Source organism: Perognathus longimembris, chromosome 5 (genome assembly GCF_023159225.1).
Source record: "Perognathus longimembris pacificus isolate PPM17 chromosome 5, ASM2315922v1, whole genome shotgun sequence".
NCBI classification, from domain to species: domain Eukaryota; kingdom Metazoa; phylum Chordata; class Mammalia; order Rodentia; family Heteromyidae; genus Perognathus; species Perognathus longimembris.
In genome coordinates, this window is record NC_063165.1 from 62,360,886 (window position 1) to 62,373,004 (window position 12,119).

At 36.0% G+C, this 12,119-nt stretch overlaps 1 protein-coding gene across 1 annotated transcript in view; it reads right to left on the reverse strand.

Annotated features, from left to right (window-relative positions):
• Kcnmb2 (potassium calcium-activated channel subfamily M regulatory beta subunit 2) overlaps nt 1-7,339 on the reverse strand; it is a 277,164-nt gene extending 269,825 nt beyond the window's left edge. Inside the window, exon 1 of the mRNA XM_048346010.1 lies at nt 7,065-7,339. The gene's annotated coding sequence lies outside the window, so the exon portion shown is untranslated. The remainder of the gene's footprint in view (nt 1-7,064) is intronic.
• Nucleotides 7,340-12,119: the final 4,780 nt, after the last annotated feature.

A 12,119-nucleotide genomic window follows, 5' to 3' on the forward strand; every position in this document is an offset into this window, starting at 1 on the left:
CAAACACCTTTTAAGCATTAACTACTGTCAGGTACTCTGCCAGGCATTGAGATGACTCTGACCTAGTCCTTAACCTCCAGAGACTTACAGTTCAATGAAAGTGGATGAAGGACATGTAAATGAATTGAACATCAAAGAAGAGAGTGATAAGAGACGTAAGTATGTGGTGGAACAGTGTACAAGGTAATTTTGAAACAAAAAGAAAAAGTGCCTTATAAAGATTAAAAAAATCAAAATCTGTGGCCTTTTTATGACAATGACATCTGCATTTAAGAAGAGAGTACTATTAGATCCAAAATAAAGAGGAAAATAAAGAAAACATCTATAAAAAATACAATCATTAGCTATAGACACCAGATTTCAGAGAACTCAAATTTGAGAAGTTATTTAGTACAGATATGATTGGAGAATTTTTTATTGAACAATTAAATGAAACACCCTTTGCATAAAAAAGCAGTTGTGCCAAGTACTGGTGGCTTATTCCATAATGCTAGCTACTCAGGAGGCTGAGGTATGAGAAACAAGGTTCAAAGCCAGCCAGAGTAGGAAAGCCCATGAGACTCTGATCTCCAATTAACCACCAGAAAACTGGAAGATGAGCTGTGACTCACTGTGGTAGAGCACTAGCCTTGAGCAAAAGAACTTAGGGACAATGATCAGGCAGGGACAAGACCCATGACTGACAAAACAAAGAACAAAACTAATCATGCTATATCTGGAATCATGTGAACTGCTGATTTCCTGCACATTACGCATTGCAGTCACATTGTGTGGTCAGTTCTCAGAGATTTAACCAGAGTTGCTCCAGACAGAGAAAAGATATTGGAAAGATAGAAGCTGGATCCAGACAAGGCTGAGGGAAGTCACTTAGTTGAAGTTTTGTCTCAGGAACTTGAATCTACAAATTAGATTTGATAGCTCAGAGAAGCAGATATTTTCCCAGAATTGCTTCCTTTCTTTTGGGTCTAATAAGAAATGACCAAATGTCAGAAATCTCAGGAAAATCTATCTCTGGTTTTAGTCATATGCTCCGAAGCTTTGAATTCCTTAATAATGCATTGGTGCTAATGACTTAAATGACTTCTGTTATTTTGATACAAAATGAATTTGAAGATATTGCTATACCAAGAAACAAAAACTATAGAATATTTTAAAATAAAATCTCTCAGTGTAATAAAATCTCTCAGTGTCATAATATATACAATACATATTTATAATTTCTTCTCAGATGACAGTTCAATACAAATAGCTGAATGTATTATGTATTTCATTTGTGCCAGGATGGTGTTAATAGCTAGGCATAGATTTTTTTTAAAAAAATCTCTTACCTTAGGAGTTGTTTACAATTACTATTGAATATACTGTCTCATCCCATGTACATTTCTGCTGAAGAGAAGGAGGCTCAACAAGCTGAACAACAGTTAACAGCAGAACTGGGATTCTCATAGCCATGAAGCTGTTTTCTAATGCTCCGTAGCACTGCATGTCTAGAAAAAGAGATTTCTCTATTTGCAATTTTGAATCATTTAAATTGTTTCATGGATGTTTGAGTCCACTTTGTGTTTAGGGAAAGAGGGCCTAAGTCCACCCATATTGTTCATAGGGGAAAGAAAAGCTTCATCTTTAGGTTCTTAAAAAATTTCTATGATCGGGGCTGGGGATATGGCCTAGTGGCAAGAGTGCCTGCCTCATATACATGAGGCCCTGGGTTCGATTCCCCAGCACCACATATACAGAAAATGGCCAGAAGTGGCGCTGTGGCTCAAGTGGCAGAGTGCTAGCCTTGAGCAAAAAGAAGGCAGGGACAGTGCTCAGGCCCTGAGGCCAAGCCCCAGGACTGGCAAAAAAAAAAAAAAAAAAATTTCTATGATCACTGCAGCTTTCAGTGACCAACTACTACTTATGGCTAATCTGATATTCTTCATACTTACAGAAGGGAAAGTATATTTTAATAGCTTTCTCCTAGCTCTCTGACCTTGTACAATTTGATTAACTTCTTAACACCTTAGTTTTCTTATCTGCTCAATGGAAAAGTATGATATCACAGCTGAGAAATGCTGAGGATTAAATGACAATAGCAACAAGATATCTTTTAACTCTCAAGCTTCTTTCTACCAGGTACTTTAGTGAGGAAGTGGCATACACTATTAAATTTAATCTTCAACCCAATGAAGTAATATTATCATCATGTGCCAAGGAAAAAAATAAAGGCTCAGGATGATTTTTGTTTTGTTTTGTTTTTTTGGCCAGTCCTGGGGCTTTGACTCAGGGCCTGAGCACTGTCCCTGGCTTCCTTTGGCTCAAGGCTAGCACTCTGCCACTTGAGCCACAGCGCCACTTCTGGCTCTTTTCTGTATATGTGGTGCTGGGGAATCGAACCCAGGGCCTCATGTATACAAGGCAAGCACTCTTGCCACTAGACCATATCCCCAGCCCTCAGGATGATTTTTGAAACACCCAAAATGATGTACCTATGAAGGAGAGGTGAGATCCAGCTTGGTGTTTGTCTCAGGTGCTGTGTCCTTCTCTTAGTACACTATTTCTGTGAACTGTTCTAGAAATAGTGAATGATATTGTTTATACCTGATTTGAACAATCATATAGCCTTACTGTAATTATTTAAAAGTATATACTTTGTGAATGATAAAGTATCATATTTAAATGGTTCATGCCATTTGTGCAGAATGTAAGTTGATATTATCGTTATTGATTACCATTGGTTGATTCCTATTGCTCTGAGTCTAATGAAATCTTATCCCCCCCAAAAAAGATGACTGGCTTTAACTCATTCTTTCAACAGGTATTTTTTTCTTTTCTTTTTTTGGTATTGGGGATCAAATCCAGGACATTATGCTTGCTAGGCAAGCACTGTCAGTGAGGTACATGCCAGTCTATGGTTTTTAATTGTTTTTTTTTTCTCCCTCTTCCCTGATCAATAAAGAAAAACAGAAAACATAGGGATGGTCTATATCCATACTCATGTGTATAGGAGACCTGCAAAGATGTACTTTTTGAACTGTGGGTCATCATTTGGATTAAATCAAATTCAGACTAATTGAATTTGTATTTACTTTCACACAGATTGGAATCAATGATATGGTTTCCCCTCTCCTATAAAGAGAGGAAGAAGAAAATTTCTTTAATAAACCCCATTGACTTTCTTTAAGATGTTCAGTATTTTTTCATTGAAAAAAGCAACAGAATGGTATATTAAAGAGCTTTGGTCCTGATGTTAAAACCTTATGCCTGGAACCTAATGCCGCTTGTGAATTTTTTATGAGGAAAACATTTAATTTCTTTATGGAACAACTTGCTGAATTATTCGACAATTCCTGAGTACCTACTAAATAAGAAGCCTAATAGCAATGACCTGAGAAGAGTGATGAACAGAGTTAAGTGGCTATGTAGAAGAAAAATTTCCTAGACAGTCATGACAGCAAAATCAAAGGTCCTGAGGTTTGAGTGTACAGGGCAGGTGTGAATGAGCATGGAAGGCCTGGGTGAGACTGGAGCCGTAGAACCAGCTCCTGGGGGCTCTCAAGGATTTGGCCTTCATCTGCATTCAGATAAGAATGCATGCTTTTGAGCAGAAGACATAATTTAATTTCAATATTGTATGAGCAATTGTTTTGGATACAGAATTGAATGTATGTTTGGGTGCAGAAGGAGGCAGAAGGAACAAATCAACTATTAACAACAAGTATAATAATCTGTTGTCAATCAACAGGGGACATAGTAAGTACTTAAGTTTGGGATATAGTTTAAAGACACAGATTTTTCTATGATATTTGAAACAAAGGATTCACAGAAGATTGCCAGGTTGTTGTGTCTGCTGAACAAGTAGGGCTATGATTTTCCCGTTTATAAACATGAGAGGAAAATATGGAAAGACTTTATGTAGAAATCAGAAATCTGATTTTGACTTGTGAAGTGTGAAATCTTTATAAGGCAATGGTGTGTATAAAGTTAGATATGTAAGTACAGAGGCTAAAGGAAACATCCAGGTTAATGACATTTGTGAGCTGTCTGTATGGGTCTTGAGACTAGGTTTTATTTATTAAGTGTATAACTATAGAACAGGAATACATTTATACTGCAATATTTTAAGTTCAAGGGCACAAAAAAAGAGGAACCTGAAAAAGATAAAAAAAATTTTGTTTATGAAAAAGTAGAAATTTTACATACACACACACCCCTTTCCTAGAAAATCTGAGTAAAGAAAAGGGAATACTTCTCTGAGGATGGATGATAGTGATAGTGTCAAGAAACCCAAGGAAGTCCTGGCAGAAAATTGCTCCCTGCATAGTACTGTTTGTACAAATAACTTTAGAATTTGGGGTGGAGACATAGTGTGTATAATAAGTACAAAGTGTGTATAATAAGTACAAATAGTGTGTATAATAAGTACAAAGAAAAGGATGGTTGGAAAGAAGGCAGATAAACTTTTGTGATATGTTTTCTTGAGACAACTATATAAAATTAGCAACTATCAAAATAAAGAGAATAAAAGGCACCAGTCACACCATACTGAGATAACTGATGCTGATATTTAGGTGTACTTTCAAAAGTTTCTCCCTGAATGCACATGTATATACAAACAAAATTAAGATTATGTTACAAATATCTTATTACAGTTTGCCTTTCTATTTGATATACTACCCAGTATACTTTTCAAAGATTCATTTTTCATCATATTTTAACTAGAGAAAGGAAATTATCAAAGAAGATTTAGTGTGAGAAATGCCAGCTCCAATATCTTCCAAGAGAGTAGAATGATAATTACGTGTGATAGGAGACAGAGAATAAGAGGAGCTTTGGGTACCAAGTGTCTTAGTGGCTTGCAACAGTGGCTATGTTACAAAAGGGCAGCGATTTCAAGATTGACTAAAGCTTTAATCTTCTATGTGGAATTCAGCCTCACTTTCTGCAGGACTATTTTTTATTTTTTTCATTCTCATTACTAGGTATGAGAAGAAACTGAAAAGAAAGAATATTTTCGGCTGATATTTAAATGTAAATGGTCAATGAAATTGATTAGTGTCACAAAATAGATTATTTGTCTTAATTGCTCAACTTAACTTTCCTCACAGCTGACAAATAATTTTTCATATTTCTCTCTATTTCCCATTGTGTAGGTTTGCTGCCAAGACACACAAAGCAGCAAGATTTAATATAGGAATTTCTCCCAATAAATTTGTGCAAATTGTGAAAAATTATTTTATCAGAGAAGTGTTATGAATTTGACCTTAGCCAGGTAATTTCTCCTATTGATGATTATCCACAGTAGAAATTACATCCAAAGTAAATACTTCATATGAAAAGAGATATTGGTATGTTCACAGACAACAAAATCCTTAGTGAAATTAATAAAGACAATAAAATATTAACTACTTATTAACTTCTAACAACAGTAAAATGTGCATGTATATTTCTGTTTGTGTAGTGCAAGCTCTTTCTATAGATGGGTTCTTGGCTGGTGAGCTCAATTGGATGGAGAATGGGACTTTACATGGTCAAGGTCACACATTCTATTGGCCTCAAAAAAGAAAAAAAAAATTATGTTGTAGTTGAACCAGGAATTCTACACAGTCCTTTCAGGATCACGTGCATTTGCTCACATAAACAGCAACTAAGATACTTTGACTGGTTTCAGTAACATCCATCACACTTAGAAAACACAGAAAACAAACTTTCAAGACTAGATGCCACCTACTACAAAGCAATGATTTCAACTGCGTTTGAATGACAACTTCTCACAAATACATAAATTCAACTGCATCAAACAAGAGTAAAATCCCAGTTAGCTTTAAAATTCCAGTATTTAAAGGTAGAAAAACACACTGTGATGGTTTTCACTAACACTGCCTTCAGTAGAGAAGTTATAGATGCATTTGAAGAATATTACATCCATAAATCATAAATACATGATTATTTCAGATACCTATGGTGTTTGTTATAGACAAATCATTGCTTCCAAATAGGGAGTTTTTCAGATAGCAGTATCTTTACACCTTGGAGTTCATGAAGTCTACCAGGGAAATAATCACGGAGTAAATTGCTCACAGGCTTTCTAACACTTCCCACTGAGGGTCCTAGGCAATGACAAAGATTGACACTTGCTCCACAGATGGAGCTGGGGAAACATTCGTTTCTGATTTTTGCACTTTTGATTCAAAAAAACTCAGTCTGTGTTTTCTGACATTTCTTTTTCTGATCGAACCTAATGGATCCCATATAAAGTACAAAACGGGGTGAGCTTCTTTCCTCAGTGGACTTTGGAACCCAACTACCTTCATCATTCAAGCGAAATTGCACCTTTTGGTTCATGAAAAGAATCAAGGTAAAACACCAAGTCCACAGCCTCTAGCAAATCACCATTTATTTCTCTCGTCAGCCCGGTAGTTTTTCAAATGCAAGAGTAGCCACAGAGAGAAAGCCCCTTCTTTGGTATAAAACTCGCTTTAGCAAAACCATTCATAACAAACAGCTCGCCTTTCAACACACAGGATGGACACAAAGGTGCCCATTAAAAAATAGTACATTCAACTGAAATAGTTCTTTAATCACGGAAATCCATCATCCTCTTCCAATTTCACCTTTAAAAAATTACACTCTGACCACCAAATCACATTTGTCAAGGCAATCAAATATTTACCTAACGGGTTTCAACAGGAAGGAGAACTTCCTCCTATTTTCTTGGACCTTTATGCCTCCCATCCACCAAGGTCTTCAAGGCACCCTCCCAACAGCCCAGCTGGCACCATTGATAAGAAGCAAACTGTTTCCTCCGTGACCTCTAAGCATTCTACTCCAGGAGAAAAGCGTGGGATGCACACTCAGCAGGCTGCCAGCCAGCTAGGAGTCAGTTTGTCCTCGAGGCATTTCTGCCATAAAATGTAACCCAATCCACGGTGTTTTTCTCTAAACTGACAGAATGGAATCCCACTCCCCTAGCTGCTGGTCACTCGCACCTCGCTACAATTCTCCCCATCCACAGCTCAGGGCAAACAAACAAAAAAAACACAAACAGCAACAGATTCCTTTGTTTTACATGCAAATCCTACCTCCGGTGTAGTTGTCACATCTTCCTCAAAAGCCAGGCTTAATTTTTAATGACAGAGATCCAGTGCAGTCTTCCAAATAGCCACGGGCAATCATCATTACCTCTTCTGCCTAAAGCCTTTGTGGACCATTCATGTCACAACCCTAGCTAACTCATAGCTTTAATATTCCTTGCTCAAAATGTCTGAAAGAGTTTGGAAGGACAATAGGAGTGACAGGCACGCTAGACAGCCATTCTTAAAATTAGTTCTCGGGTGCTGGCTTGAAGCTGCTTCACACTGTTTTGAAAGCGTGCAGGAGGTAGGATTTATTAGCCTATGACAGGCATGCTGTTTCTGTTTTTATTAAATACTGTAATAGGCTGTCTGTTAGCCGTGCTGTGATAGGAGGAGCATCACTTCCCACTGCTTTCGAATTCCCATATTAAAAAGGGAGAGAACACTCAGACTTCCTCCTGAAACACCCTACCTACCCTGTCTGCTGAATCAGATTTCCAAACTACAGGAGAGAGAACTCTTTTTGTCCCTAAGTTTTTCTACATAGAAAGTGAAGTTGGGAATAAATACTCAGATATCCTAAAAGATCCTCTTATCCGTGCAAAAGACTTGCATTTTTTCCCAGTTATAAAAAAGAAGACAAGAAAAAAGAAAGCTCTGGAAATAGTTACAAGAATCAATCCAATTGGGAAAGTTCTCCTCAGTTACTGATGTATGACTTATGGTATATATTTATGCAAATCTCAAAGTACATAAAAAGTGGATAGAATGGATCAAAGAGAGCATTAAGTAATCATTACATGCAGATTTATTAAACTTTCTGTTGCAACCACATGCCAGACACTAATGTCAGAATGGAAACAATGAATGAGGGATGCAGACAAAAGGGATTTGTATACTACCTTGATCCATTTTGGACAAGTTTGATTGTGGAAGATGGTATTGGCTAGAAAAAAAGCATATTTTGTGTCTGGAAATAGTCCTCTGAAAAGTTATAAGTACCTTTCAAAAATGGAAAAATAGAAAAACTTCTTGGTAGCTTCAAATATGTAGATTCATTTCCTCCTTCTGCTTTTCTTTCCTCTCATTTTTGTGACCCCAAGAGCAATAGTTTTATAGTAGTTACTAAGCAAACTGAGTGCATGCTCCAAGGGAGGGCCTTAGAGAGAAAAGCAAATGTACCATTGATAGAAACGTAGTATATTGGGGGCTGGGGATGTGACTTGATGGTAGATTGCTTGCCTACCATGCATGAAGCCCTGGGTTCGATTCCTCAGTACCACATACACAGAAAAAACTGGAAGTGGCACTGTGGCTGAGCAAAAAGAAGCTCAGGAACAGTACCTTGGCCAAGTTCAGGCCAAGGACTGGCACAAAAAACAAACAAGCAAAATATACTACATTTAAAGTAAACAGAAATAATTGAAAATGAGAAGAAAATTGAACTACACAGCAACTTACAAACTGTTACACAGCAAGCACTAGAAAAAAAAAACTCAAAAGAAAGAATTACAAATTACCACTATTTAACTACTGCTAGTTTTATTATCTTAAAATGTTACAATGACTACATCATAACATTCAATATTTTACTATGGGCAAGAACTGCATATGTGAATTGCTCAGGTGTCTGATATAAGACACTATTTTCCCTCCTCTTTCTCTCTTTCTAAATTCTTGGTACTCAGTTTGAATATGGCCTCATTGTACATGAATTTTAGTTGTTACTTGAATGGTCACAATTCTTCTCATGAATAAAATATGATTCAATAGAAAAAATTTCCCTGTATCACAGACCATAATCATATTGCATTCTAATGGAGTATCCTTAGAGTGATTTTCTTGGAGCAAAACCAAAGTCAGAAAATACCCATGGCAGTTTGAATTTCAAAAATTAATTCTGTGCCCATGAAGTTGCTAGGGCAGAGAAAAGTCTTTTTTATATATTTATATTCATAAAATAGGAAAAAAATGTTGTGTTGAAGACCTATCATTAGATTCATGATCACTGAAAAGAAACCATTTCTTACCAGAGTAATTAAAATTTCACAGCTGTAAGGGGCTTGGGGAATAAAAATTTATTGTCTTTATTACCTCAGTTTCACGTTTGTAATTAGAGTAATTCATACTAACAAACTGAGAGCACAAAAATTGTAAAATGAAATTGAATGGTAATTCTTCAGGATACTGTTGAAATTTTACTTTTATTAAATAAAAAGAGCTAAGCAGCTTAATGTAGAAGTCCATATAGGACACATTAATATTGTGTTGTGATGTCTAGAAATAAAATCAGCTATAACTGAATTTTGACAAACATACCATCATTTCAGTTCACAAACAATAGCACTTTTAAGAGGGTTTTGGCTCTATGGAAGGTGGTGTATACCTATAATCCTAGGTACTCAAATGAGATCTGATCATAATTCCAAGACAGCCTAGACAGACCAATCCAAGAGATTATTACTCTAATTAACTAGACAAATCCAGATGTATGGTGATAGGGCTCAAATGGTCAAGATCCAGCCTTGAGTGAAAATGCCAACTGAGAGCACGGGGCCCTGATTTCAAGTACCAGTAGTCACATATATGTGCGTGTGCGCATACGCACACGGACACACACAAAATTAGTTTTGGGTATTATTCCATAGCCATATCTTAAAACATAAAACAAACAAAAACACTTGATATCTTGCAATATACACAAAAAAATACTCAAATTGACGATAAACCTAAATCTAATACTTTAAATTATAAAAGTTCAAGAGAAAAGCAATGGAGAAAGTTTTAATGGTTGTGTTAAACAATTTTGTCTAGTTTAAAGTGCCTCCATAAAATATCAAACTGATAAATTAACTTTATCAAAAAGTATACATTTTTGATCTTTCAAGGTCTCAGTTATGAAAACTAGAACTGAGTGGGGTGTGGGCATTGTCAGGGAGGGCTTGCCAGGCAAACACAGGCCTTGAGTTGACATCAGTACTGCCAAAAGAAAATAATATGAAAGAAAGGAGAGAAGGGAGGGGGGGAGAAAGGAAGGAAATAAAAAGAAAAAAGGAAGAAAGGAGGGAGGAAGGCAGGGAAGGAGGAAAGTGGAAAGAAGGAAAGGAAGGAGGGAGGAAGGAAAGGAGAAAGGGAAGGAAGGATAAGAGGAAGGGAAGGAAAGAGTAGGAGGGAATGAAAGAGGTAGAGAAAGACTTAATGGATTACAATGAGTCTATAAACAACTAAATAAATTTCTAACTAAAATAAGCATAGAAAATGAGTATGAAAGATAGCATTTGCCAAATATCTGATTTTTTTTAGTAGCCATTCAAAAACTATAACGGAAGGATTCTTTTGGGAGAAAAGTATGTTTATGATATTCTCTTTAAAATGATAAGAGAGTCATACTATCAGAATTTTTTTCATATTCATACTTTTTTCATCGTAAAAGAACTCCATATATCATTTAGGGAGAGAAAGGGGTAGAAGAAAAAGAAGAGGAAAATTGAAGATGGGAAGGGGTTGACAAGAAAATTTCTCTAATGGCAGTTCCTCCCCAGTCCTACTGTGGCTGATTCAGGAAGCAGCTGCTCATTTGAGAAGATACAAATGGGTATGATTTTAATCTTGCTTTAATTCTACCCTGTAATGAAGTTTCAGATAATAAAGTGTCTTAAAACCTATCCCTTCTCTAATGAAAGAAAAACCTGTGATAAATTTGTTAAAAGCTTGTTCTACCATTGTGAAAACAGTTGATCTCAGGATTGCATTTAGTAACTCTTAGTATTACTTTTCTATATAGTTCCCTGGAGAATGAAGTTTGGGCTAGCAGAAGACTGGAACTACAGCGATATGTCAGACCTACATTACCAAACAAATTCTACAAGAATGCTCTGTGCATTTCTAACTTGATAACATTTCCACAGCATCTGCTCTCTGAATGCAGATAAGAAAACATGCTCTAGGAAGACTTTGTGTGTGTGTGTTAACAAATATTAGATTGAGATCTAGAGACTGGGTGAGAGGAGGGTGATCACATAAGCATAGAATTTGCAGTTTACATGCACAGCCAGCAAGCCAAATGGCCTAATGAATGAAACAATGAATGTATGATTCCATTATGAATCATCACTATTAAAATGAAAACATGATAGATATATAACTAGAAAATGTAACTATTTGTTAAAGGTACAAGGGCTAATTGTATTTTGGAGTGTATAATTTATGCACTGAATAATGCAGTGCATTTGTCCTGATGTGACTATTTTCTAGGAATAACAGAGAAGTTAGTTTAGAAATAAATGGCTTGTTTCCTGTCCTGTATATGCCAAAACTGCCTCATTCTGAACTGATTAATCTTCAGTTCAACTGTAGGTGCCTTCAAAAGGGGTCCACTAATACAAACTCAGATATTCAACCCTAATAAGAGACAGCAGTCGAAGGAAACCTAACATTTTAACAGTATCTAAGACTGACATAGAGTGGGGGTGTTTTTACTGTCTTCATCATTCTGCTTTTAGAGCTTCTTTAAAAAATGTTCAATGAAAATTATCTTTTAAGAGACAAAATAATGATGAGAGAAATAAAATATAAATGAAGAAATTAAGAAATGATATTTGACATTAATCAAATTGTTACAATCTTATGGATAAATAAAAAAGAATAGTTTGATATTTTAGGGAAATGTAAACTCGATTTATAGTTCCTTCATTTTCAAATACAAATAAGATAATCTGACATTTATACTACTAGTTACACTTGGTTTACATGCATTGATCAGCTTTGCAAAAATGATGAAAATTCTTTGAAACCAGTTCTGCTATGTGGTATAGTTATTGATGTATACATATATGTATGTATGTATGTATGTATGTATGTATGTATGTATGTATGTATGTGTGCTTTTTAATTAGCTTTTTTGTCCAAGGGGAACCATAGCTCCACGTCCAGTTTTGCTGGTAATTGGAAGTAAGAATCTCAAAGATTTTCCTGCTTTGCCTGGCTACAAACTAAGATACTCACATATCAGCTTCTTGAACAGTGCAGATTACAGATGCGAGTCCCCTTGGATATCACTAT